This window comes from Strix uralensis, unplaced genomic scaffold (genome assembly GCF_047716275.1).
Source record: "Strix uralensis isolate ZFMK-TIS-50842 unplaced genomic scaffold, bStrUra1 scaffold_116, whole genome shotgun sequence".
Lineage (NCBI taxonomy): Eukaryota > Metazoa > Chordata > Aves > Strigiformes > Strigidae > Strix > Strix uralensis.
Window position 1 is genome coordinate 60,349 of NW_027436758.1, and position 26,671 is coordinate 87,019.

Below are 26,671 nucleotides of genomic sequence, written 5' to 3' on the forward strand. Positions count from 1 at the left end.
CCCCTTACTGTCTAAGGGGTAGAGCATGAGCTGTTGCTGAAAGCCAAATACCTTTCAGAACACTAATGACATTGCTATTACCTTGAGAATAAAAAACCCACTGCTTCGTGCTGTAAGTGGCCTCCAAATCCATCATGTATGCCTTGAGATTAGAGTTGCTTATCTTTCTGTCTTTGTTTATTTGTATATCTTGTTCACAGTAATAATTAGGGTCTTTCTTTGGTATGTTGCTTTCAGGGACAGAAGATGACATCGGTATTCTGCCAAGGACTATGGATATGTTGTTTAAAAGTATTCAAGGGAGGCTATACACAGCAATGGATTTCAAACCCCATCGGTGCAGAGATTATATAAGGCTGACTAGAGACCAAGTGAAAGAAGAAACTGCTATTAAAAATTCAATACTTCGCCTAACAAAAGAGGTAGAGGAGCACTTCTTTCTGTACTGACGAGTACATGCATCTTTAGATAGCTCAATGTTACCATGTTCATTTTTCAATGGGAAGCAACTCTCTGTATTTAAGTATGGAAGTGTCTTTGCTGTCAGGTAGCTCTTCAGATGAGCAGCAAAGTGAGCAATATTGCTGATGAACCCTGTTCTGTGAATTTCTGCCTTGTGGCTGAATACTTTATAGAATGTAAACACTAAGGTTTTTTTCTATAGTTTGAGCATCTGATAATTTATCCTCTGGGGTTACTGGTGCTTAATAAGGATGGAATGCAAATAGTCTCGCCATCTGCGGGGATGCTAGTAGGTCTGCTCCTTTAAACAATTTACTCTCTTCCAGGATACTTGAAAGAAATGAATGATTTTGAGGTTGTTCCCCTCTTCCAGTCTATGCCAATAACCTCAAAGGAAGCAAAGGGTTTTTTGGAACAGCAGAGCTATAAAGCTGTTGGATTTCTAAAGATTTGAATTCAAACAGGTTTCTGCTGGACTTTATTCTTAAACAGTTCACTGTTGAGTAGTCCAGAAATACACTTCAGTTTCATGAATTGCTTGGAACTCTAAAGCTGTTTAGTCCAATTACAGTTGTGGGGATTTGTATTTTGTATAAGCATACCTTTTTCCTGGTGTCTTTAACTCTGAAATGAATGCAATAATGTAAGAAAACTGAGCATATGCTAGGAATTGGAACTAGAAATGGATTGCAGTGCATTTTTTATTTTTAGTGAAAAGAATTATCTGCCTAGTGGTATGCTGGGTTATAATACAGTGGTGTGGCTGTTGTGGGATGGAATCTATCTGTTACCTTGATTTTTATCCGAGTTACTTAACTAGAATTCTCCAGTGTGGAAGGCAGGTGGCAGCAGAATTCTTCAAGACTTCACTTCAAAAGCACAGGCGTATGTTCTATCTAGCTCTAGCAGTCTTTAAGGGCTTCAGAAAAAACAATCATGTATGTGTCCCCTGTAGTTTTGCCACTAAATCTCTAAGCTGAAGTATTGTTCTTATAACAACAGTTTTCAAAGTTTGCACCTACTTCAACAGAGGGTGGGTGGGTGTTTTATATGCGTAAAGCTTAAACCTGAAAGTTTTGATTACACACGTATTTAACTATTTCAGGAATTGCTTTATGGAATCCCAGCTTTATATGACATATGCTCTTGACATATGACATATGCTCTTGACAAAACATTAAAAAAACCCAACCCAAATCACACCTGTGTTTTAATCCATGTTTCTTCTCTTAAGCATACTGGTTTTGGTAGACGAGTTGCACTTCTTTGCAGTTCTGTGCCTAAAAAAACCAAACAACCAAAACTAAGAGTGGGAGTGGAGTGTGTGTGTATTAACCTCTATCTGTAGGGATTTGTTTTACTTTGGTTTTTTTTTGTTTTTTTTTTTTTAAGAATTCAGCAGAAGGAAGTTTTCCTTCTCTTTCTAAAACCTGGGCTTTATTTCAACTGTGATACAGCCTGTATCATGTAGTAGTAAGTTGTTCACTTAATTTCTTAAGTGAACAAGTGTTCTACATTTACCTCTATTTCTGAGAGTTGACCTAGGAAGCTGTAAGATACGGAATCCTGAATTAGCAAAATACCAATACTAAAAAATTTCCAGACTCTCTAGATTCACCAGGTTAAGAATAATGTGTAAACTACAACTGGAGTTCCGCAAATCATCCTGTTAAATCACCCTGTTTCTCTGTGGGGTCCCACCCCTCTATTTTTCTGTGGCTAGTTTTCCTCTGGCTCAGGGAGCTGAAGTGCTCTGTACTGTGATAGGGCCTGATGTAAGGGAAGTGTCAGGGATGAGTATTAAGGTAAGAACAATCCTTTCAATAGGAGTGAACAGGTGCATTGAACTAGACATGATGCCTAGTCAGGATCTTTGTATTGGCATATTGCAACTACACTGTATTACTGTCTAGTAGGAGCTGTTACAAAAGGAACTGGTGATCTACTGTCAACGATGTATCGTAAAGCCTCTGTTCTCTTTTGTAGGTAGACCATCAAGATAGCACTAACAGCAAAGCACCAGTTGGTTGTAAGGGTATGTTTTATATTAAAGAATTGCAATTAAAGCAGGCAAAGAAGCTTTCTTAAAGTCAACAACTGACTTCTGGCCTATGTTAATAATAAAATGACTGCTTGGCATTTTTATATGCCTGTGAATTGGATAGTGATCAATTTATCTGGCCAGAAAACACAAGGATAAAATGGTTAGAAGTTTACCTGAACAGACATTAAATGAGATGAAACTATGGCAAGGAAAAATAGTACTACTTATGCTATGGTCTCTAGTGGTATCCTGACCCTGTATGTAATTAGATAAACCTAATTCTAGCATTTAAAAACTACCTAAATACTAGGTTTGCTTTAAAATGTTAGAATGATATGTACTTGTCAGTTTGATTCTTTTAAAGACATTGAAGAGACTTGAATAATTCTAACAAAGCTGCATGTTTTTGATAGAATTTGCAAGTGGGAAAGGAAGTGGTAGATGAGGTGTCTGGCAGATATGTAGGGTAAGCATGTGACTTCCAGATATTTAAGAAAGGGGAGAAAAGTTTCAAGGGATTTTTGTCTGGGGTAAGTGCTTTTTAGAAGGCTGCTGTAATATCAGTCTTCACTTACTAATTTTTTGAATAAAGTTTATTTTACAAGGTCTATACTGACTTGTAATATTTTGTACTTGACAGATTTGGAAGAACTCTTAAAAGGCTCAGAACAATCTAGCACAACTGTGAAAAATCACGTGAAATTTTCTCTTTGGGTTTCATTTTGTGAGATTTACAATGAATGTTTTTATGATCTACTGATTCCTATGTCAAATGACAAGAAAAGAAAAACACTACGCCTTGCTCAAGACGTCAAGGGATGTTCTTATGTAAAAGGTGATTAGAATACATTGCAAATTGCCAAACGTGTAATTTGAGAAGTCAGTCTTCCTGTAATAATATTTATTTCTAGATTAGAAAACTCCTAACTGTATTCACTGTGGCACTAGAAATGTCTGCCTTGGGTATGAAAGGCAACAATCTACATACACAGAAGTATCTGTACCTTTAATAGTGTTTTCTCTCTGTTGTTAACTGTAACTCTTAAAAGCCTGCGTGCACTCCACTGACTTGATATTTCTCTGAAATGGGAGAAATATTGAGAACAATTGACAAATTTTTTAGTGTTTTGATTTTTTCCATTTTCTTAAAAAAGACTCCAAATTCTTACCTATAGTTATAATTGGCTCAACAGTTCTATTTTGTTAGTATTTTCAGAGAATATGTGAGAAAGTTCAGTCTGACTGCAAATTACATTTTACAGTACTCTAATGAAGCCTGTGATGTGATTTGTTGTGGGTTGGGGGAGGCGGGGGGTTAGCAGAACTCTAACAGTTCAGTGTTTGTTTCTGGCCATGGAAATAACAGGTTTCAAATCCTATTTGATTTATAGGTTCTTTGGAAAATCAAGACACCAATTCTAGATTAAAGGCTTTTTTGGAGGTGTTTGGCCTGCTCCTTTTATCTTTTATATGCCAAATTATAATTCAAAAAGCTGAATCAGATGATAAACCCAACTCCTTCATTTCTTCAAAGACTAGAAGAGGTGTGAAGTAGGAAATAGTCTGCTTTGAGCTATGCTTCAGCATAATCTCTTTTTATAACATTTGGAGGTATAAGGCTGTTCCTGATGTTCTTGAGGAAAACCAGCTGATGATTTTCTTATTTTTCTTCGTCACAGCTGGTATTTTTGCTAGTACAATTTTGGTGACCTCTAGTTTAACAGAGGCCATAATGTTCATATTCTAAGTTCCATTAGTAGGGTTGTAGGTATTTACTCTAGCCCATACCAAGGTGATATACAGTCATCATATTGCAGACAAAATTCTTCACTGATTTTCTTTTTTTTTTTTTTTTTTTTTTAACTTGATGGCCCTGAAAGATGTCTAGGTGATTTTCCCCCCACACCCTCAAAATCGTAGGCTAAACCAGAGAAGCTGTCCAGGTAGAATTCTGCCTTGATGAGTATGAACATAGGGCGTTCATGCTCATATTAGACCCTGTGCTTTGGCTTTTCAGAGTGGAGGCTAAGGTTGCTCACTTAATTTGGATGGAGCATATTTCTGTGTGCTAATAGGATGAAATGATGAGAGATATGTGCTCTTCCTTTCCCATGGAAGGAAGAATCTTGATTTTGTCGTCACATAATTTCTGTCTGAAGCATGCTTAGTAAAATGTTTTTGTCTCAAATAAACGTATTATTCTTGGTGTGCATACGTTATCCCCTAATCCCTTCTTTCTTTTTGATAATGATATTTACAAGATTACTGTGTTTGTTCTTCCTAAAGGTCTGCAGTGGGTTCAGATTTCTGATTCTAAAGAAGCTTTTAGACTTCTAAAACTGGGGTTGAAACACCAGAGTATCGCAAGCACGAAGCTAAATACTTTCTCCAGCAGAAGGTGAGAAACTTTTTGAATAGCACTGGGCATAGGATGGTGTCTGGGAGGAAGGGGGAACTAAAATATGGATTGTGGCTTTTAGGAGGGGAAGAGGCTTTAACAGGGTCTAGATATCTAGGTTTGGCATCCTTTAGCACTGTGTGACCCAATGTTTTTAGTCAAAAGGATTCAATCCGTCAGTAAGATGAACCTGTACAAAAGCTAACAGATTTATCAAATACTGTCCTTCAAGCAAAAGCACTTAGCTTTATTCCATCTAAATGTCTGAGGAAAAAGCAAAATAAAGGCTACACCAGCATCTCTTTAAAAGTTTGTATCTGATAGAGTATATGCTGAGACAAGTTGACAGATTCAACAGTGTTTTGAACAGATGTTGTGGAGGCTAAAAATATTTTGAAGGTATTAGTCTACTTTATCTTCTCTGCTGATTTAAACTTTTCCTTTTAGTCACAGCATATTCACAGTTAAGATACTAAAAATTGAAGATTCAGGAGCCCCACAAGTGACCCGAGTCAATGAGTAAGTTCAGAGCAGAGACCCTCTCTTCTTTTGTGATGAAGTTGTCAGTTATCTTCTGTGTTGGTGTACTGGTACTGACTATATACCCAGTGCTTCCTGGTAGAAGCTCATGCACTTTCTACCCACTTCCCACTCCTTTTCCCCACTTTCTACAATCATGCAGTATTTGGCCCTCTATCTCCAGCCATCAGGTTGCAGTGCTGTTCTATATCTTGTCCCCTCTGTTCAGCACAAGTTTCTGTTAGCCTGCTATATACCTGAACTCGTCTAAGTCCTCAAAAGGAAGAGGATGGCCGGGGGGGGGAGGGGAAATAAGAAGTGTGTTGGGAAAAGATTTGTCAGGAAGTAATGTAAAATTTGATTGGGAAAGCAACACTGAAAAGAATGGAAGTGTTTGTGCAGATGAAGATCAAGAAATTCTTCCTCTAAAAACAGTGATCATTTTAAAAAGTGAATAATTTGTGCATGTTCTAAGGTAAATAAAGGGAGTTTTCCTTATCTGTTTTCAGATTGTCACTGTGTGATCTTGCTGGTTCAGAAAGATATGCCAAGACCCACAATGAAGGTCGTAGATTGAAAGAGAGTGGAAATATAAACACCTCTCTTCTGATTCTAGGCAAGTGTATTAACGCACTCAAGAATTCTCAACAGTCAAAGTAAGTCCTTGTACGAATTGCAAACTGGTTGTGGCTTTTAGGTATTACCTACAATGTTTAAAATATGCAATGCTAATACTAAGTTTTTGGTGGAAATGATGTATAGACTTGTTGATCTACCAAAGTCATCTTAAACTTGCCTTGTTCTGCTCTTTAAATCATCAATTCTAATCTCCTTTAAGCATGCTATTGTATATTTTAGCAATTTAACTTTACTCCTCTGAGCTTGGTTTATCAAAAAATCAAACTTTGGAATAAGTTTAAACCCCCCTTTTCACCAGTGTCATAGTAAGTGTCAAATTTTTAGCCTTTTATTACTCCTTACGAACTAACTCAACTGTCTAATACTTCTAGTGTAACATTTTTTCATCAGCAGAACATTGCTGTGCTATCATAACTGTGCACCATTTGACAAAATTTGTCTGTTTTTTAATAAATACTGACATAACTTAACACTCTCCTCCTGATCCAGCTAACCATATGCAGACAAAAGAAAGCCTTCCTGCTATTTATGCCCTACCTTGGGGATCTAAATAAGAGTGAAATAATACAAGAAGCTAGTTGTCTAAAAAACAGTACAATATATAGTCACAGCTGGATATAACTGTCCAGGAACTGCTTTCTCCACATGTTCTCATTTGCAGCTCTATTTCTGTCCCAGAAGTTAAATGAACCCAGTCTGCTGATGGATGTGCTTTGCCAAATTCACTTACCCCGTAGCACTCTTCCTGACAGCCTGTTCAAAGTCTGTAACACCTTAAGATGAAGAAGCTTTGCTAGCGTGTGTTCCTGATTATGTTCTGTGAATTTACAGTCTGTCTTATTTTTCTGTTCCTTCCAGATAGGAAGGATGCATTAAAACTAGCGGCTGCTTAGAGGGCTGTTAATGTATTCAGAATGACTTCTTCTGATCCCAATAACTTGGAATTTTAAGAGATCATGCTTCAGAGCATTTCTTCTATATTGTTAAAGTGTTAATACATGCCCTTTGCAAGTTGAATAGGAAATAGAAACTTTCTTAAAATTATTTTGGACTACCAGTCCTGCAGCAAAGCTATTTATGAGCTGTCTATGTACTCTGGTAGGAGTGTCACTGCCTTCCTGAGTTCTGTAGCACTGTCCATGTAACTGAATAGCTGTTATGTGTCCAAAATGCAGGCAACCTATTTGGTGGCAAGTGTGCGTTCAGTCATGTTTTAGGAATTCTCATAAAATTTCCTATAAGCATCAAAAACTACATCCCCAGCTGTTAAATTCAAGGGCACAAATTGTGATTTATTTTTTTTTTTTTTTTAGGAAGTGCCAAACTGCTGGGAGATTAGGAAGAAAGTTCTGAAAAGTATCTCCATATGTTTGGTGTATACTCATTTTCTTGCCTAGGCACTTGCTCTTGTCCATTCTCAGAGGCCGGATACTGAGTGAGAGAGATCTCTGATGATGTTGGATACTGCATGCCTAGAACTAGATATATTCTCTTCATTAATGTGGAAGGGAAGAGAGAGGTTGGGGTATAGTTTGGTGTAGCATGAGCTGTGTGACCTGCCCAAGGCTAAACGTTGAACACTTTCAGTTTAAGTGCTCCCATTGGTTATATTGCTATAGCCTATCTAAGATAATGGCTAAAGCCACAGTCACAACAGCCACATGGTCTCTCTACAAACAGCTGCATCTAGTCCAAAACAATTTTAATTTATTTAATGACTACTACTTTAATAAATATTTTTAAGTCTTCATGCTGGGTAGCTTTTACACTGACTGGAAATTATTAAACATCTGGTCATCTGTTCTTTTGTCTTTAAAGGTCGCAGCAGCACATACCCTTTCGGGAAAGTAAACTAACTCATTTCCTTCAAGGATTCTTCAGTGGAAAGGGGAGTGTATACATGATAGTAAACATAAGCCAATGTGCTTCAACGTATGATGAAACACTCCATGTGTTAAAGTTCTCGGCCATTGCACAAAAAGTAAGTGTGTTGCAGTTTATCTTGATCAGTACTTCTGATTTGCCTTTAAAGAGCAGGTTCCCTCACTCCTAAGAATATGAATTTAGTGACTGGGTTTTTCTGTCTCATGTTGCAATCGTATTTTCTGATTGCTCCTAGTCAGGCTTTATTTCCTTGTAAAGCTTTTAAAAAGGCTTTGTTGGGACATATATTTCCTATTAAAAATCCGTAATTCCCATAAAATATCCAGCCTGACAAGACACTTGCTATATTTGGAAGAAATTCCATGAGATCTGGGTGAATTTTTCTTCTGTAGTCATAGCATGCTCTCACCTAGTAGCAAGTCTAGCTGCCCCATATACTACTGCTATCTTAATGTGGAATATTGCTCACCTGAGGTATGTAGGTTGAGCACCAAAGAGAATTTGAAAGGTTGTCTTTATGTCCTCAGGAGCTTCAGTGGGAAGGTGGAGGTTAAGCAGAATGAGTAGGAGTAAGTGCAGGGATAGAACCCTGGTGGAGTTGGAAGACAAAAGTATTGGGGATCAGTGCTGCAGCCTTAATGGAAACCATGGAAAACTTCTGTTGACAGTTAAATATGTTCAAAGGACAAGAGATCCAGGCCATTAGAATGTGGGCTCATCTAAATGGGTTAAGTACAACACTAAAACAAACAGAATTTGTTGGATGGCATTTGTGTAATGCAACTAGAAACTCAAAGTATAGGAAATACAGAAATCTGAAGGTGCATGAGGTGGCAACCCTCTTGTACGTTGTCAAGCTAGTGAAACTTGGTGTTCCTGCAATCAAAAGAAGGGTTAGACTCTAAAGTGACTCCTTTATACTCTAGCTGGAAACCGGTTGAAGTAGTGACTCTGAACAGATGATAGACTGGGGGAGTACTGTGCTCAGGAGACCTATAGGGAAGTGCAGCGGGTATATCTTGGAAGTGCCAGTAGAGGATTAAAAAATACTGAAGACTTTATTCTTTGTTTTCTGGGTAGGTTTTAGCTATGGACACATCTGTTTTTGTCCAAGATCAGTCATTTGACCAGAAATCAACAACATCATCACTACTTAGTCACATTAAAATGCCAATTTCAAGGAAAAGAGTTACTGTCCTATGGGACAGGAGCTTAGAAGATGTGATTGAAGATGATAATGAGATGGAGGAACAGCATATGTCAGGAGAAGAAGCAGTGCAGAAACATGAAGATAATAAAGTTATTATGGGAAAAAAAGAGTACATGGTATGTGCCAGGGGTATGTTAAGAATTAGCGTAGCATGGAGTCTTGAAGCAAGGTATTATTCTGGTTTTCCCCCCTCTCACCTTTTTTTCTGATCACCCTTATTTTATCTAAATCCAGCATTAAGAACTAAAAGTGGGATTACTCATGATGTGATGATGCCTGTTGTGGGAAAACTCTATAATGTGTCTGAATATAGACCAAGCAGTAAGAATTGCAGATTTGGCTTTCTCTCCTTTTGGTAGCCTGTGGTCAATGCACAGCAAGTATTACCTGCTTTTAGCAATACAGAAGACTGTTTCTCTGTATTCTGTGTTCAAGAAAATGCTGAAAACTGTTCCTTAAGGAACAGCAAATTTAGTCACTTCTAGGGAAGATGAGGAGGGAACTGAGGACTAGAAACTGTTTTGTGGAGGTTTCATTAATATTGTCCCAAAAATGAGCACCTGGAAAACAAGAGCCAAATCCTGTGGAGCTTAAGCCTGTTTAAGACAACTTCAAGAATTCTTGTAATAAAATGGATGTTCTTTACAAATGCCTGCTCTGTGCAAACTTATAAACTGCTGTGTTAGTACCAAAGAGATCTTCTGATCTACTCATAAATCTTCCTGTTTATGAATAAGCTAATAAAAGAACTGGAAGAAATTTTGTCAGGTGGAAGGGTAAAGTGGTGTTGTAGTGTTTGAGGAATGAGAAAAATCTCACTTATGGGAAACCATGTCGTTATGAAAAACTTAATACTAATGGTAATTCTAGATGCTGCTGAATCTCATAGAAGAGTTGAAGAACAAACTTATTGCTGAAAAGAAGAATAAGTTACTGCTGGAACTAAAGATTCGTGAAGAGGTGATGCAGGAATTTGCCCAATATTTTGCTGAGCAGGAAATATATTTCAAGTAAGTTAGCTTTAAGTGGTTTTTAAAGTTAATGATTAAAAAAAATTAAATTCCATTCATTTATTTCTTAAATCTGTCTCTTGGCTATAAGAGACCACACTCTTCTGCTAGACTTACTGCCTCTGTTAATAGATCAGTTTCTGTTTGGACTATGAGTTCAGGAAAAATACTGTGTAGGAAAGGCTTTGATTTGGGGCACATAGGGTGTGTGTGTGTGTGTGTGTGTAATCTGTCAGCAGTGTTCCTGTAGAGCTCTCCCTAACAGAAGAGCTTTGATAGGATGTCTGTAGAAAGAGTGACACTTGCAAATTCTTTGGTTACTGCAGTCTTAGTGATACTTCAGATGGGTATTCTGGCTCAAGAAGCTTAGAAAAAATGCTTGTAGTCAAGTGTTAGCCATATCTGTGTATATATGTCTCCCCCTCATTCTTCAGGAGTGTGCGTACTCTGGTGTAGCAACACCATTTTGTGTATTGTTTTATTGTGCCAAAATAAAGAAAAAAACATCTTTGTTTATAGGCAGCTGTACTAATAACTTTGTAGCAGCTCATACTAGCTAGCTTTTATCTGACTTATTTTTCCTACTATAGTGAGTTCCTTTCTTATGAACGAGAACGGCTTCAAGAAGATTCTGACAGACGCCTGGAAATCTTCAAGGAACTTGTAAATGGTGATCTTGAAGACATGGATGAAGAAAATGAACTAAAGGATAAGCGTCGCAGTGAACAAGCTGGACCTCTGGTATTATGCCCCTGATAACATCCCTTTCACTAACTACCTGTTATGGTGATGGTACGTCTCAAGAATTAGAAGAATGGTTTCAAGGAATTGCATGCTGCCTAACTGTATCCTCAGCAAGATATATTTATCATGTTCAATAGGAGTAGTTGCTGTGCCTCGGATATGCATTTAGGAATCTGGGGTTTTCTGCATTTCTGCAACACAAAGTGAGAATTACTGTGTACAAAGAAACTGGGGGAAAAGCTGCAATTATGCTATAAACTGTTGCATTGAGTGCCTGTTTAAGGTATTTGAAGCTGACTTCTAAGACCCCATATATGGATGGTACTGGAGTGGTCCCAGAGACTTCTTTCCTCTTAAGGCTATTGTGGCTACAACTGAAGCAATGAGAATTGTATATACACTTAAGCATAACTAAACTCTGAAGTTGAGGCTGGTTCTTGTGAGTTTCGAACCCTTTGTTTTTAAAAAAACAAGGAGGAAAGAAAGTCAGTGTTTTAAGTACAGCTTAATTTGATAAGTTACCACAAACTTATTTGACCTCACAAACTTTTACTGATATTTGAAAATTTCAGATGTATTCCTTCTAAAACTGTTTGCTTGCTGTGTTCATTCAGTGTTCTCATCGGGTAAAAATGCTAGCTTTTATATTAAATTTGGAGGGGATGCTTTTGTGGTGGTATAAAAGGGAATGTGATGGTGGGCCGTTAAATGCTTTAAAAATAAAGTAGCTGTTACTTGATGCTGGAGAATTCTGTGTGAAGGTAGAGAGAAACTGGCAATCAAATTGCCTGTGAACCTACAAGATGGCTTTGAAGTCAGAATTAACTGTACTTAGATGTTTGAGTACATAACGTTCTTTGAAATTTTCAGTAGAAATAATGGATATTGTGTAACTATTTGCTACTTCTAAATGGATATAAATTATCTTTCAGGATGGAGAACATGGCATAGGGCCAGGCACCTACATTGATCTTGAGGATGTTATTGATTCTCTGCAGAATGATGTCGTTGATACCAAAAAGCAGGCGGAAGAAACATACAGATACATTGTGTCTCTGGAGGACCCACAGGAAGCTATAGGTTGGCTTGAAAAGCAACTGGGAAAAACTAGCACTGAACTAACTCAGACCAAAGAAAAGCTGACAGAGAAAACCAATGAACTAATCAAAATTGAAGAACAGCTGACACAGAAAACCAAAGGTGAGCTGGGTGTGTGTGTGATGTGAAAGAAAAAAGAAATGACACTGTAAAATAGAAATAATCCAGTTGAGCAGGATTTTGGAACCAAATCGTATGTTACCTCTATAGGTGGTAATCAATTGTTTTGTGTATGTTTGGGTTGAACAATTCCACAGGCCTTGATTATTTCATTTTTAAGACAAAACTTAGAACTGTCAGTTGAAGACTTCTGAATTGTGGGGGTAACATGTCAACATTATTTATTCTTGATTTCATGGTTATATTGTGATCCCAGCACTTCACATTTTGCTGATGCAGTGTTTTCAGGTATTCTGTGGAACATTCATAGATAAAAGTATCAATACCTCATAATATGATTTCAGCAGAAGTCTCTTGACATGATCTATATTTTATACGGGTTACAGGGCCCAATTCTGTTCAAAAAAACCTGAACTTTTGAAATGTGTCCTGTAAGTAGAAGCCAACACAAAAATAAATGAGTCTATTCAAAAGCTACTAAAGTACCAGAAGATCTGGAAAAATGGATTACTGAGTAAACCATGTAATAGCCACTTATTTGATGCAGGCTTCTCTTCCTGTTACAGACTTTGAAATGCAGATGATTAAATCGGATGAGGCTGCTGAGCAGCTTAAAGAAGCAACTGAGGTAACTTTCTCAAAAAAAACTTGTGCAAAATTACTTGCTTTAGTACAAAATTTCAGTAGCTTAAAATGCTATTGTAGTATGTTTCTAGCTTTTTTTATATCAAGCTTAGCTTAACTGATCTTGCTTCTAAATGCATTGTATAGTTCAAGAATTTAGCATTGACTGAACTACTTTCTTTTCTAAGAAAATGAATACGCAGAATAAAAGGATTCAAGAACTAATGGACATCGCAGAGCAAAAAGATGATGCTATCACGAGACTGCAAGATTTGATATCCTGTTTAGAAGAAACCATAAAAGACTATGTAAGTCTTAGACATCTCAATTTTCTGTTTACAAAAAAATTAAATCTGTGCTTATAACGGACTTGACTATTTTGGAAAATTGAATTTTTCTGTAAGTAATTGCTACTTTCTTGAAATGGTAGCAGGCGAAGTTGGCATTACAACTGAAGTTACGGCAAAATGTGTGCAGAGGTGTGTGTGGAAAATAGGATTTCTGGAAGCAGTGATCTGGAGTTACTATTGGAGGACTGTCGATGAGACTATGAAGAGCCACTCTAAAGAAAAAAACAACACTCAAACTGGGAGGACTCCAGCTGTGGGAAGAGAGGGATTATGTCACTGTCTTTTTTATTTTTGCCTGAATGGAAGAGGAAGGAAAGGAGGTTTTGCTGCAGCAAAAGCTCAAATTTAATTGAAGTTAGAAGTTAGTGTGAGAAGGACAGTGGTTGTGTAAATTGGCAACAAAAATCAGTGTGTCCCACCTACTACCATGATGCACACAAACTTTCTAAGGCAGAGCAATAATATGAATGTATTGAGCAGAGTTTGATCTAAGAGTGGATGGCCAGGGTATCTCTGCTTTTGATGCGATCAATAAAATTTGCAGCTGGCTAGTCTGCTGCTGGCTGCTGAATGCCAAAAGGCTGGCTTGGCTACATGTACACAGGTTAAAAAAAAAAAAATCAAAACATGCGGTTAGGTGTTTTTTTGAGCCTGATGCCCTGTAACCTGAAATGTAGTTCTGAGAACATTTTAAGTTAAACTTAGGCAGCGCTCTGATCCATTTTTCTCTTCCACTGTGAACTTAAAGCTTTGACCATACTTAATCTTCTATTCCCTCTCTGCCTCTGAGCAACTTAGCTTTTCAATAGTATTAATGCTCAGAGTGGTAACAGTTGTGATGACTGCTTCCTATCACTGCTCCTTCCAAGAGACAGGCTCTAGCTCTGTCCAGTGTTTCTATGAGACTGTGTGGGATGAAACTTAAAATGTGACAACAAACCTCAAGTCTGTTCTATAGATCATTATTTTTTTTAATGAATTACTTAGATGAGTGATTGGTCCTTGGCAACCGGCATGGCTTGCCACTTGTGTCATCTTGTGAGTAAAGAAACTTTATTCTTGGTCAAATACATAGTCTAAAGTATGTATGACAGAACTGACTAGGCTTTCAAATTGCATCAGATCTTTCATGATAAAAATGATCTGTGGCGTTGCTGAAGGTGGTTAAGACTCCCAGCTCTACCAACTATGACAAGAAAGTGATGAACTTGTAGAGCTGACCATTGGCCCTTTGAGCAAATCATGGATTTCCTCAACTCTTTTGACACTGGATACTTCAGGTGGTAAACTCCTTTTGCATTTCGTAGTTTCCTAGTCTCTTGCTCTACTTTCTGTACAGTGCAAAGCATTGTGCTTATTACTGTCTGAAGGTGTACCTGCTTTTTGTTTAAGCAACTGATCTGTAACTGACTTGTTCTTCTGACAACCCATATACAGGTTACCCAGATAGATTTGTAAAAATATTTGCATCTAAAAGATTACTAAGCCTATTAAGTGCTCACTTTGTAAAACTTCAAAGTAATTGATCTTATTTTAACACAGGACAACACTGTAACTACCATTAAAAGAAAATTGGCAGAAAAGAACTCTAATGAACTGATTGAAAGCAGCCAATTCAGGGATTGTGAGGAGACTCTATTGAAAGTGGGAAGAAAACGTTGCTCTGAAAGTAAGCCTATTGTGGAAAAAGTCAAACCCTGAAACATGAACTAGCACAATAACAGTTTTTGCAGGTTTGATAAACATTTAGCAGTGGAACAATAGTTAGGTTTTCGTATAATACAAGCCTTAGTCTGACATTAACAATGAAATGCTCACCTAAATCAAGTTGATGAGAATCACTTCAGAATTTTGGATTTGGAAAGTTTAGTAGAGATACTCTATTTCTTTCTAATAGAGCTTTAGATCTCAGGAAATGGGGGAAATTACTTGTGATGAAGGCACTTTGGGAGAGAATGGTGGGAACTAGGATGGGGGCTCATCTGTAAATATATTTTCAGATCTGTGTGCAAAGGAAAAAATAATTGAAGATATGCGGATGACATTAGAAGAACAAGAACAGACTCATATTAAACAAGATCAAGTGATTGAAACCAAATTAGAAGAGACCAACAGATTAGTTTGGGGTAATCTCTCCATGGAAAGGGAGCAAGGAGACAAAATTGTTTTGGATGTATTGTGATAGCTGCTTTAAATCTCTGTTTTGATTTGCTGAGTGTTATTTAGGCATTAATTTTATATAGTACATAACAAACTTCTAACAGTTAAAGGCTTCTGTTGTCCCTCTGTGGTCATGGCTGATAAATCCAAGTAACTTTAGTAGAAGGATGTGAATGTGGTCAAATATGCATTTAAGACTATGTTATATAACCTCATTTTGTGTGCTGACTAGAACTGGAAGCATGGAAGCAGAGATATAGAGAGCTGGATAACCAGAGCAATAGTGACTGGCAGCAAAAGATGAGCAAAACCACAGAAAAAAACATAGATGAAAATGAGGAATTAATAAAGCTGCGAAAAGAACTGAAGGTAAAACATGGTGATGTAATTCATACTTAGGTTTAAAGCCATAACTTTCATTTAGGAGTCTACATTTTTTTTGTGTTGCTATCTTCAAGAACTAGGGCACAATGTGGCAAGTTCTGGTAAAGGAAACCTCCTCTAAAAACTGCCGTGCATCAGTGCAGCAAAGTCTGGATGTGGTGTCTTTGTAATATACAGCATCACTGATGCTCCATAATGGAGTGCACCCTTCACTATGTTATGCTACCATGGACGGTGCTTCTCTAGCTGGGCTCCTCTTAAAATTGTCTTGAACAGATGTCAAGAGTTGGATTGTTTCAAGCCTTTTTCCCGTCAGTTGCTTGGGCAAATAAATCAGACTGTTTAAAGATCTTGTGCTTGCTGTGTGACCTGTAAGTCCTTCCTGTTAGACTAAGGATTTACCTCTTAATTCTCCTTGGATTAGAAAGTAGACTTTTTTCTCAAGCAGCTTTTCAGGTCCTATGTGGGAGAATGTCTGACAAGAGGTTTGATTGTGGCAGAGAAGGAGGCAAAGTTGCTGTGATTGAAGCGACATTCTTAGTTACACACTCTCTCTGTTTACCATTCAAATTTTGCTGCATTTTTTGCCTTTCAGTCTTGAAGTAGGTTTTTTAACATGTTCTGCAAGTATAAAAGATTGGGAATTTGTAAGTAAAAAGGGTCTTTTTGCCATTACCTTTGGTGTAACTTTAATAGTGTTTGTGACCTACCCAGAGCATTTTTTAGAGGGAAAAAAGTCTGTTCCCTGAAGATGTGCCAGTCCGAATAATAAGTTCTGAGAACTGCTGAACAATTTTTTTAACTGGAAAGGAACAAATGAGAATATAATACTTGCACTTGGGAATATGCTGGAGTAAAACTGTGCTAGTATTTCTGTTATCTTTTTGAAATTAATGAGTTTAATGGTAATCTGGATTTTAAGACTTCTTTTTTTTGTTGCTTAATCTCTGCCTATGGCTTTATTTCTGGTTCCACTAAAATAGGAAAGTGAGACAAAGTATCAAACTGATAAAAAGAATTGGCTGGAGGAAAAAATGAGACTCATGAGTGAAGTGAAAGAAGCTGAGAGCCATCACAACAGAGAAATGAGAAAATTTGCGGATGACAGAGAACGTTATGTAGAGCAGCAAGCAGAAATTGTAAGTGACTGGAGGTCTCGTCAGAGTCCTCTAGCATAAGTCGTTAGTACAGAGCAGATCTCGTGTCAAGTGTTAACAGTGTGGGTGCTTGAGGGGAGCTGGCCTTTGTCAAAGTCCCCTCATTTATCACATGACAAAGCCTACATGAGATCATCTCAATGTGAAAGGGAAGAATAGGAGTGTCACAAAATGAAAAAGCGTGATACGTAATGGAAGTTAGTGTGCCTGTTCCTTTCTATCCTATCACGACCATCACCTTCTTCAAACTTCATCTTGTGTGTAAAACACCAATAAGTAACCTATGCTTAAATGAATTGCTACTTAATGAAGCTAAGAAAACATACTTTGAAAAACAAGATTTGTTGCTTGGCTTTTCTGAAAAAAAAAAAAAGGGGGGGGGGGGAGAAGCCTATGAGGCTTTAGAAGGAAGAGAAGAAGCAAGCAGTAGTTGACAAAAAAAGCCTCTTTCCAGATCTTTCCAGTAAAAATACTTGGTCAAAATGCTAGTGGTTTTGCTCCCATACCACTTTCAAAGTAGAGTGACTGATAGTTAATAACAAGGTGGATACCCTGCCTGGTCACTGGGCTGTATCAAGGTTGTAATTTCTTAAGCATATGAAATTATTGTATGAATCTGTGCAATCTAAAACTGTACTTGCATCTAGAAGTAGTTAGCAATGACCTTCTGGACCTGCAATCAGTACAGGGGGATGTTAGGAGCTTGGGACTACTTTCACTTTGTCTGTGACTTTGCTTGCCTGAGACTTTCCAGTAATAAAATCAGTAAGTGGGCAAGCAGGAGTGGTGGTTCTTGACAAAAATTCTCTTCACAAACAGTATAAATATAGATACAGTTTTTTCTCATTTGAAGCATGGTTTGCTTTTGTATATTTGTAGTGAAACTAGTTCTGTGTGAGCTTTTTAAGATCTACATAGGCTCTCAAGTCTACTGAGGCCATAAAATAGTACTGACTATGCCAAACTAAGCTGTCAGAACAGTTCAGATGGTTTGTAGAAGTGGTGTTCAATTCTAACCTATTTTTTCCCCCATTCAGGAAAGACTTGCTGCACAGCTGGTAGAAAAGGACAACAATCTTCAAAAGTGGCGTGAAGAAAGAAATAAATTAATAGAAGCTTTGGAAGTACAGCTCAAGACTTTGGCTTCTATCACCATACAAAAAGATAAAGAAATAGCAGAACTGAAACAAGCTGCAGTAAATGATTCAGGAAAGGTCCTCTCTCATTCTTTCTGTCGTTTCTGTGGGATTTTTTTTTTAGTTGTTTTTGTGATTTTTCTTTTGTTATTCACTAACTCTGCAAAACACTATGTTTTGGCTCTATTCCAAACATATTGAAATTGTTTGCAGCTAATACAAAAAAAAAAAAGCTTTATGCTTTTCTGAAACTGAATTTGTAACAGTAACTGAAGTTTCAAAAAACTTAGTAGTTCAAATAAACACTCAAGTCTATTTGATCATTTGATTGCAATTTGATTAGACTGGAAATCTGAAACAACTATCACATCAGCTGCCTTTTGCACAGAACCAAGAACTTCACAAACAATGGGAGGTGAAATTTATAACCCTACATAACTAGATTAAAATAAAAATTTTGCATTGCATCTTCCCAGGCTGTTGTATGACCTTTCTTGGCTTTAAGTAGAGGCCACTCATACATGAAGTTGTTGGCTTTTTGTTGGACAGCTGGCTGTTTGAGCCTGCAATTCTAAAACTGGTGCTACTGAGTAATTGTAATGATGCTCATGCACATGTTAATTTCTTTTGCCAATCCTGCAATTTGTGGCAATTTTTGCTATGTTTATTAGGATGAGGGAACTGATACAGAAGAACTAAGAAAACAGCTGGCTGAGAAAGATGACTTTATAAAGGAATTGAAACAAGGCGTTACCCATAAAAGTCTTCAGTCTTTGGCAGAAGTACCTTTACCTGAAGGACAAGATAAAATAGATCAGTCTGTAAACAAAGAGGTATGTTTGTTATATTTATAGAAAGTATGTACTAATGATATGTTGTTAGTAACATCTTTGTTTTGTTGTTTTCTCAGTATATATTTCAGCAATGTGGGGAATCTCCCAAAAGTTACTTTCTGTAGTTCTTCGTACTTTAACTATATCATTAATTCTGAGTTCTTGTTTATTCTTCTCTCTCCCTCTTTCAAGTTCCCTCTCAGAAAAAGAAGTACTTTAGTTAAGAGAATACCACCTCTCTATACACTATAAAACTTCTGTACCTGAGGGAAAAACTAGTTAACTAATCCAGATTCTAGAGATTTGAAGACATAATATTTGTGATGTCACCTCTGTTTGGTTATGTCAGTGCTAAGGGGATTTCAGCTCAGACAACTTTCCTGATACCACCTATAGTGTGGTAGTAGAGATGGTTCTGTAATTAGAGCTGCCAGCCCGTATGGGGTTCACAAGAACAGAACGGTATCTTGCATCTTACTTAAAAACAAAACAATATTTGAAGTTTACACAAAGAAAAGATCGACTTTGCATATTTCCTGAACAAAAATTGAAAGGCTTGCACCTGTACTGAGCCTTCTGATTCTGACCAAATCCCTGTGTGCTACGTGAGCAGTATTCAGTGAGGTAGTTTTCCTCCCAAACTGAATTAATGCTCCGTGACTCCATTGCTAACTAGTAATGAAGAGAGCTGAACATGGATTTCCTAGCAGACCCTCCCCTGGCTGCTAGAAGATGCGATTCTCCTCTTGTGGCAGAACTGGACTGAATGATGAAATGCATCTCTTCATCTCTCTCCTGTCTACTGCCAAATAAGACTGGCCAGTTTCTTGCTACTTCATCAATTCAGCTGGTGCCGTATAGATAAAGCTTGTGATGTATGAGGGAGTAGAGAGGAGCTCTCAGAATGGTTATTGCTTTATACAGCTTTGTAATGGCAGCTAAGAGAGCACCATAAAATTAGTTATTTTTGCTATAAAATTAGTTACAGAGGAGAATTGTTGTGAACAGTTGGTGCTGAAGTATTTACCTCAAGCCAGTAGCCACAGTACTTGATGTTATGAATAAGGAGAGGCTACTACCAGGATTATCATGTGATAAACTGTTATGGTGTGAAGTGAATGGGGTAGAGTTTTGGGGGGAAGTCAAATAATTCTCAGGAAAGATACAGTGGAGATAAAGAAGAAAATCTAAGGTGATCAAGACGATGTGTGTCTCCTGCCTTGTGAGGAGAGGCTAAGAAGCTGGCACTGTGATTAGGAGAGGTTAAGGCCACCAGAGGGTTGTGGGACTGAGGTTTACAAAATCATGGTTGCGGTGGGTAAACAGAAGGCAGAACTGTCCTTGTTAAAATCCTGCAAGAACTGGGCAGCACTTCGTGAAACTAATAGGAAATAATTTTAAGACAGCTAAAATAACATATTCCTATATGAAGCAGCTAGTAATTTTCTGGAGGTGGTGGAAACAGTTACTGTCAGCAGGGATTAGAAAAATTTTGTAGTAGAAATCCATCAATATATTTTTAAATGGATACTCTGAGGGTTAGACAGTGGTGTAGACTCTGACAATTGTAATGCACAGCTAAGAATGCTGGGAGAGTATGGAGAGGACAGATGACAAGGTGACCAGGATCACTATCTTATCCTTAAATAGCATCTCCCTTTGCCACTCTTGGGGCAGAATATTGAACTAGACGGACTGTTGGTGAGACCCAGCAGGGCACATCTCATGATGGCATCGTGAGTAGAGGTTACTGCCTTAAACTTGTGTTGTCTCTCAGCCCAGGTGTTCATTAGCTGTCTGCACTTGAGCTTTTATATTGTAGCTTTAGAAAAATCAAAATATTTTGAGGTTTACAGTTTAGCATAATCTCTTCTCGTTCTAAATATTTACAGTTTATAGAAAAACAAAGCAGGACTAATCCTATACTTTGTCAAGTATTTCAGTTAGATATGATGCAGTTAAAGGGAATTATTCATTATCTCAATGTCCTAGCAGTGCCTCTTCATTAAGTGAGGTTGGTACAAAACTGAAATTTAAAAATTTTATGCAGTTGTATGGGTTTTGCTAAATGCAGAATAGGGAAGAAAATGTATCCTGTTGTCTGAATAATTCTAAAGTTTTATTCTGCAAACACCTTTCTTGGTGATCAGATCACCTCATTTTAGTGGCTTTTGGTAGAAATAAAAGATGTATAACATAATCATGTGAATAGCTATATCTGACTTCAGCTGCATGCTCTTGAAATCCTACCTCTCACCAATGCTTATGAAGTGGCTGATTATTAGATAAGTCACTTGAAACAAATATATAAACCCTTTTAAATGGATGAGCAGTAGCAGGGCAAATTGGATTTGCTTTCTTCCACTACAGGATTCTTGTGTGTAGCTGTGTTAGCTAATGACACTAGCCATTCCTGTGTAACTTTTTGATGGCTAACTCTCATGAAGTAGCAGTTATAAAGAAAAATGTTTATATTAGCCGACTCCATTCTTGGGAATGCAGTGGTGCTTGTATTCTTACTCAGAATCCCAGCAGAGCCTGTTGCAGAATGTGACTATCTCTGGGCTTTCCATGAGCTTTGATCACTTTCCTTTTTGAGAGGAGGAGAGTGCCCTTCGAGAAGCCACAGCAGCTGCTCTGTTTGGGACCCCACCAGCAGCAGTAGTAGCAGCCACCTGCAGTTTCTAAGCACCAACCACCCCAGCAGCCTGTCTTTCAGGTTTCATTCAAACAGCTGCTGAATCCATTCCTGTATGCTAGCCAGCAGCTGAACTGCTGCCACAGAGATGCAGGAGCTGGGAGGACCACAGCTCTCACTTGCTGGTTTTGCTAAGAAAAACAGGTTGGGTGGATGGTGGAAGGTAAGTGCTGCTGAGGAAGAAGAATTGTCAAACTGATTTTTCCATCCCACCCTCACTGTGCAGTTCTTGCAGTTTGGCTGTAAGCAGGTACAAGACAAGGTTTTCAGCTTGTGGGCTGCGGGCTGCCTTAATGCCTGCTCTTCCTCCAGAGAACAGGTAGTGATGTAGAAGCCTCTCATAGGTTGAATTTGGCTTGTAGCTTGCTAGTTGGACCTTGTTGCTTACACAACTTCTCTGGTGTAGAAGGGGAAGGGAAAATTCCTTAAAGATAGGCTAGAGAAAGGTTATACTTTTCTCTCAAAAGCTGCTATCACTGCCTAGCTCCTAAGGAGCAGCAGAGTTAAGATGAAAGTCATGTCCATTCTACTACTGCTACTTGTGAAATCTGTGACTGTCTCTGCCCTTGAGCAAAATGACTTGGAAACAAAGTATCAGGCTGAGTTCAAGTTCTGTCACTGTAGATAGAAACGTTAACTTTTTAAAATGTAACAAAAAAGTTTTAGAAAGTAAGGGTTAAACTCTGCTATGGTTGAAGTAGATTCCTTCAATTAGAAGTGTTCTGAAAGTGAAAGCTGGGAAATGGAATGCTTACTTTGCAATCCATTGGGGAAAGATGTGTATTATGGGTTTTTTAACTCAGTTATTTTAAAACTTGTGTTCTTAAAATTTCCATGTATTTGCAGGAGCATTCAGAAATTGTCCTTGACTCTTCAGAAGTGTCCACAGAAAGTGGAAATACTAGTCGGTTCCCAAAACCAGAGATGGAAATTCAGTTCACACCTCTGGAACCCGATAAGATGGAGGTGAAACACCAGGGCAGCACCTTACCAGCTACAGTTAAAGTGCTCAAGCCAAGAAAGAAAAGGACAAGTGAAGAGAGGGATGAGGTATGACCTAGACCAACTGACAAAATGTGTTGTGTAGTCTTTCAATTTATTACTCTGATCATTTGTTAAAATCCTATCCTTTTGATTCTCACTGAGATCCTAAGGATATATACAGAGAATATTTAAACCTCTTTCCCCCCCACCCCCCACCTCCTGCCAAGGTGTGGATCTCTGGCCTATGTTGAATAAAGTCATAGATTTCAATTTATCCAGACTCTGGACGCTTGTCCCTGATATGTACTTCCTCTTCACCTTTTACATTTCTCTCTCCTTGCTCTTACTATTTGCTTCTGTAGCTGTGATCTGCAGGATTAGAGACCAGTTCAATAGAACTGCTTCTTTTGGTTTAAGCAATCATTGGTATCAACTATAACCTCTTCTAATAGGCAATTAAAAGTTAAGCCTCTGGGCTTAATCATTGCATTTCAGAGTTTCAAGACCACTTCCTTTGACTTTTTGTCCAGTCTGTGTTTTCTTTGATCTTTTTGTATTTAAAGGGAATATACAGAACTAATTGCACGAGCACCTGAACCTCCCTGTTTTCTGTAGAACTTAATTCCTCTTTAATTCCTTCAGTTGTGCTAGGTTATATGTGCCAGCGTTCTTAGTGTGCTGTGGTGTTTATGTGCGAGACTAAGGCTTCACAGCAGTTCAGGGTGGTAAAAATCTTCACTGCTCCTACTTGAACCGCACATTTCTTTCCTCTGACTTTTATCAACATTAGCATGAACAGAGCTATTTCTAAGACACAAAGACTATGAAACCCTAATACCTCATTGTGGTGGTACTTACTTGTAATCCTACTTGTGGGGCTTATGAATCTCTGTACTTCTAAGGACTTCTGAAGCTGACAGGTGAGTATAGGGAGATGACCTGTGGGTCATTTGCATAAGTGGCAAGTGATCACTCTGAGTTTGTCTCAGCTGGAGAGTGAAGTGTCTGATGGTTTTCTAGCATTCTCATTCAAGTGTTCTCAAGTGATGTTTTTTTAATCTCTTAGTAAAATAGTTAAGAGAAACGGTCACTTCAGTGATTAGTGTTCAACAGTACTTCAATAAACTCATTTTGTTAAACTTGGATTGCAAAAGTAACTGTTAAAAGTTGTGTAAGTTAATTCATCTGGAATTGAACGCTTCATTCTGGAATAATGTCCAGATTTGATTTAAACTTCCTATGTCTTGAACCAATTTTCTTTGAGAGGAGTATTCTCTTAGGCTGCTGGAAAAGTAAGTGTAAAAATAACCATCCTTCTGAAGGCACTGGAAAAGTACTGAACCTTATCTACAGATGAATATATTTCATCTAACATAGTTATCCATGTTTTGAGAAGACTGTTTTACCAATCCATTTATAAATCCTTTCATAGCGTAGATGTTCATATCCTGATGGGATAACATTTAGCTAAGTAATTTTTCAATAACATGGAACTAATTTTAGAAGTATCTTATTGCTGTTTTATTCACCTGAATGTTACTCTTAAATCACAGAATCATCTAGGTTGGAAAGGACCTTGAAGATCATCTAGTCCAACCGTTAACCTAGCACTGGCAGTTTCCAACTACACCGTATCCCCCAGCGCTATGTCGACCCTACTCTTAAACACCTCCAGGGATGGGGACTCCACCACTTCCCTGGGCAGCCCATTCCAACGCCCAACAACCCGTTCTGGAAAGAAATACTTCCTAATATCCAGTCTAAACCTTCCCTGGTGCAACTTGAGGCCATTACCTCTTGTCCTATCACTTATTACTTGGTTAAAGAGACTCATCCCCAGCTCTCTGCACCCTCCTTTCAGGTAGTTGTAGAGGGCGATGAGGTCTCCCCTCAGCCTCCTCTTCTCCAAACTAAACAACCCCAGTTCCCTCAGCCGCTTCTCGTACGACATGTGCTCCAGACCCTTCACCAGCTTCGTTGCCCTTCTCTGGACATACTCGAATAATTCAATGTCCTTTTTGTAGTGAGGGGCCCAAAACTGAACACAGTAATCGAGGTGCGGCCTTACCAGTGCCAAGTACAGGGGCAAGATCACTTCCCTGGCCCTGCTGGCCACGCTATTTCTGATACAAGCCAGGATACCATTGGCCTTCTTGGCCACCTGGGCACACTGCTGGCTCATGTTTATCCGGCTGTCAATCAACACCCCCAGGTCCCTCTCTGACTGGCAGCTCTCCAGCCACTCCTCCCCAAGCCTGTAGCGTTGCTGGGGGTTGTTGTGACCCAAGTGCAGCACCCGGCATTTGGCCTTATTGAAGCTCATACAGTTGGCCTTAGCCCATCGCTCCAGCCTGTCCAGATCTCTCTGCAGAGCCTCCCTACCCTTGAGCAGATCAACACTCCCACCCAACTTGGTGTCATCTGCAGACTTACTGAGGGTGCACTCGATCCCCTCGTCTAGATCACCAATAAAGTTCTTAAACAGTAGTGGCCCCAAAACCGAGCCCTGGGGGACACCACTCGTGACCAGCCACTAAGTGGATTTAACTCCATGCACCACAACTCTTTGGGCCTGGCCATCCAGCCAGTTTTTTACCCAGCAAAGCGTGTGCGACCATCCAAGCCTCGAGCAGCCAATTTCGCCAGGAGAATGCTGTGGGAAACGGTGTCAAAGACCCTACTCAAGTCGAGGTAAACTACATCCACAGCCTTTCCCTCATCCAATAAGCAGGTCAACCCTGTCATAGAAGGAGATCAGGTTTGTCAAGCAGGACCTGCCTTTCATAAACCCATGCTGACTGGGCCTGATCATCTGGTTGTCCTGCACGTGTTGTGTGATGGTACTCTGGATGAGGTGCTCCATCAGCTTCCCGGGCACTGAAGTCAAGCTGACAGGCCTGTAATTTCCTGGATCATCCTTCCGACTCTTCTTATAGATGGGCGTCACATTGGCCAGTTTCCAATCTGTCGGGACCTCCCCGGTCAGCCAGGACTGCTGATAATGATGGAAAGTGGCTTGGCGAGCACCCCAGCCAGCTCCTTCAGCACCCTCGGGTGTATCCCATCAGGTCCCATAGACTTGTGTGTGTCTATGTGATGCAGTAGGTCACTGACTGTCTCCTGGATTGCAGGGGGGTCGTTCTCCCAGTCTCTGTCCTCTGGCTGAGGAGGCTGGATTCCCTCAGTCCAACTAGTCTTGTTATTAAAGACTGAGGCAAAGAAGGCATTAAGGACCTCAGCCTTCTCCTCATCACTTGTTACCATGTTTCCCCCCGCATCCAGCAGGGGATGGAGACTCTCCCTGGTCTTTCTTTTGCTGTTGACATACTTATAGAAACATTTCTTGTTATCCTTGATTGCTGAAGCCAGGGTAATTTCCAGCTGGGCTTTAGACCTCCTGATTTCTGCCCTGCATAGCCTCACTGTGTCTTTGTAATCACTGTGAGTGGCTAGTCCCTTCATCCAAAGGCTGTAAACTTTCCTTTTCTCCCTGAGTTGCAGCCAAAGCTCCCTGTTCAGCCAGGTTGGTCTTCTCTGTCGCTGGCTTCTCTTACAGCACCTGGGGACTGCCTGTTCCTGAGCCATTAACACTTCCTTCTTAAAGAGTGCCCAGCCTTCCTGGACCCCTATACTGTTCAGGATTGTCTCCCAAGGGATCCTTTCAAGCAGGTGCCTAATCAATACAAAGTCAGCCCTTTTGAAGTCCAGGATGTCAGTTCTGCTTAGCCCTCTCCTGGCCTCTCTAAGAATAGAGAACTCTATTATTTCATGATCACTGTGCCCTAGTCGGCCTCCAGCTGCCACATTGTCCACCAGTCCTTCTCTGTTCACAAAGAGGAGATCCAGCAGGGCACCTTCTCTGGTTGGTTCTCTCACCAGTTGCGTCAGGAAGTTGTCTCCCACACATTCCAGGAATCTCCGGGACTGGTCTCGCTCTGCTGTACTGTACTTCCAGCAGATGTCTGGGAAGTTGAAGTCTCCCACAAGAACAAGGGCAAGCGATCATGAGATTTCTTCTAAATACTTATAGAATATTTCATCCACCTCTCTGTCCTGGGTGGGTGGCCTCTAGTAGACTCCTACTACAACATCTGCCCTGTTGGCCTTCCCCCTGATTCTAACGCAAAGACACTCTACCCTGTCTTCGCTACACTTGTGCTCAAGGCAATCATAACAGTCCCTAACATACAGCGCCACCCCACCACCTCTCCTTCCTT

At 39.2% G+C, this 26,671-nt stretch overlaps 1 pseudogene; it reads left to right on the forward strand.

Annotated features, from left to right (window-relative positions):
- Positions 1-26,671, forward strand: part of LOC141938498 (kinesin-like protein KIF20B) — a 38,738-nt pseudogene that overhangs the window by 6,449 nt on the left and 5,618 nt on the right.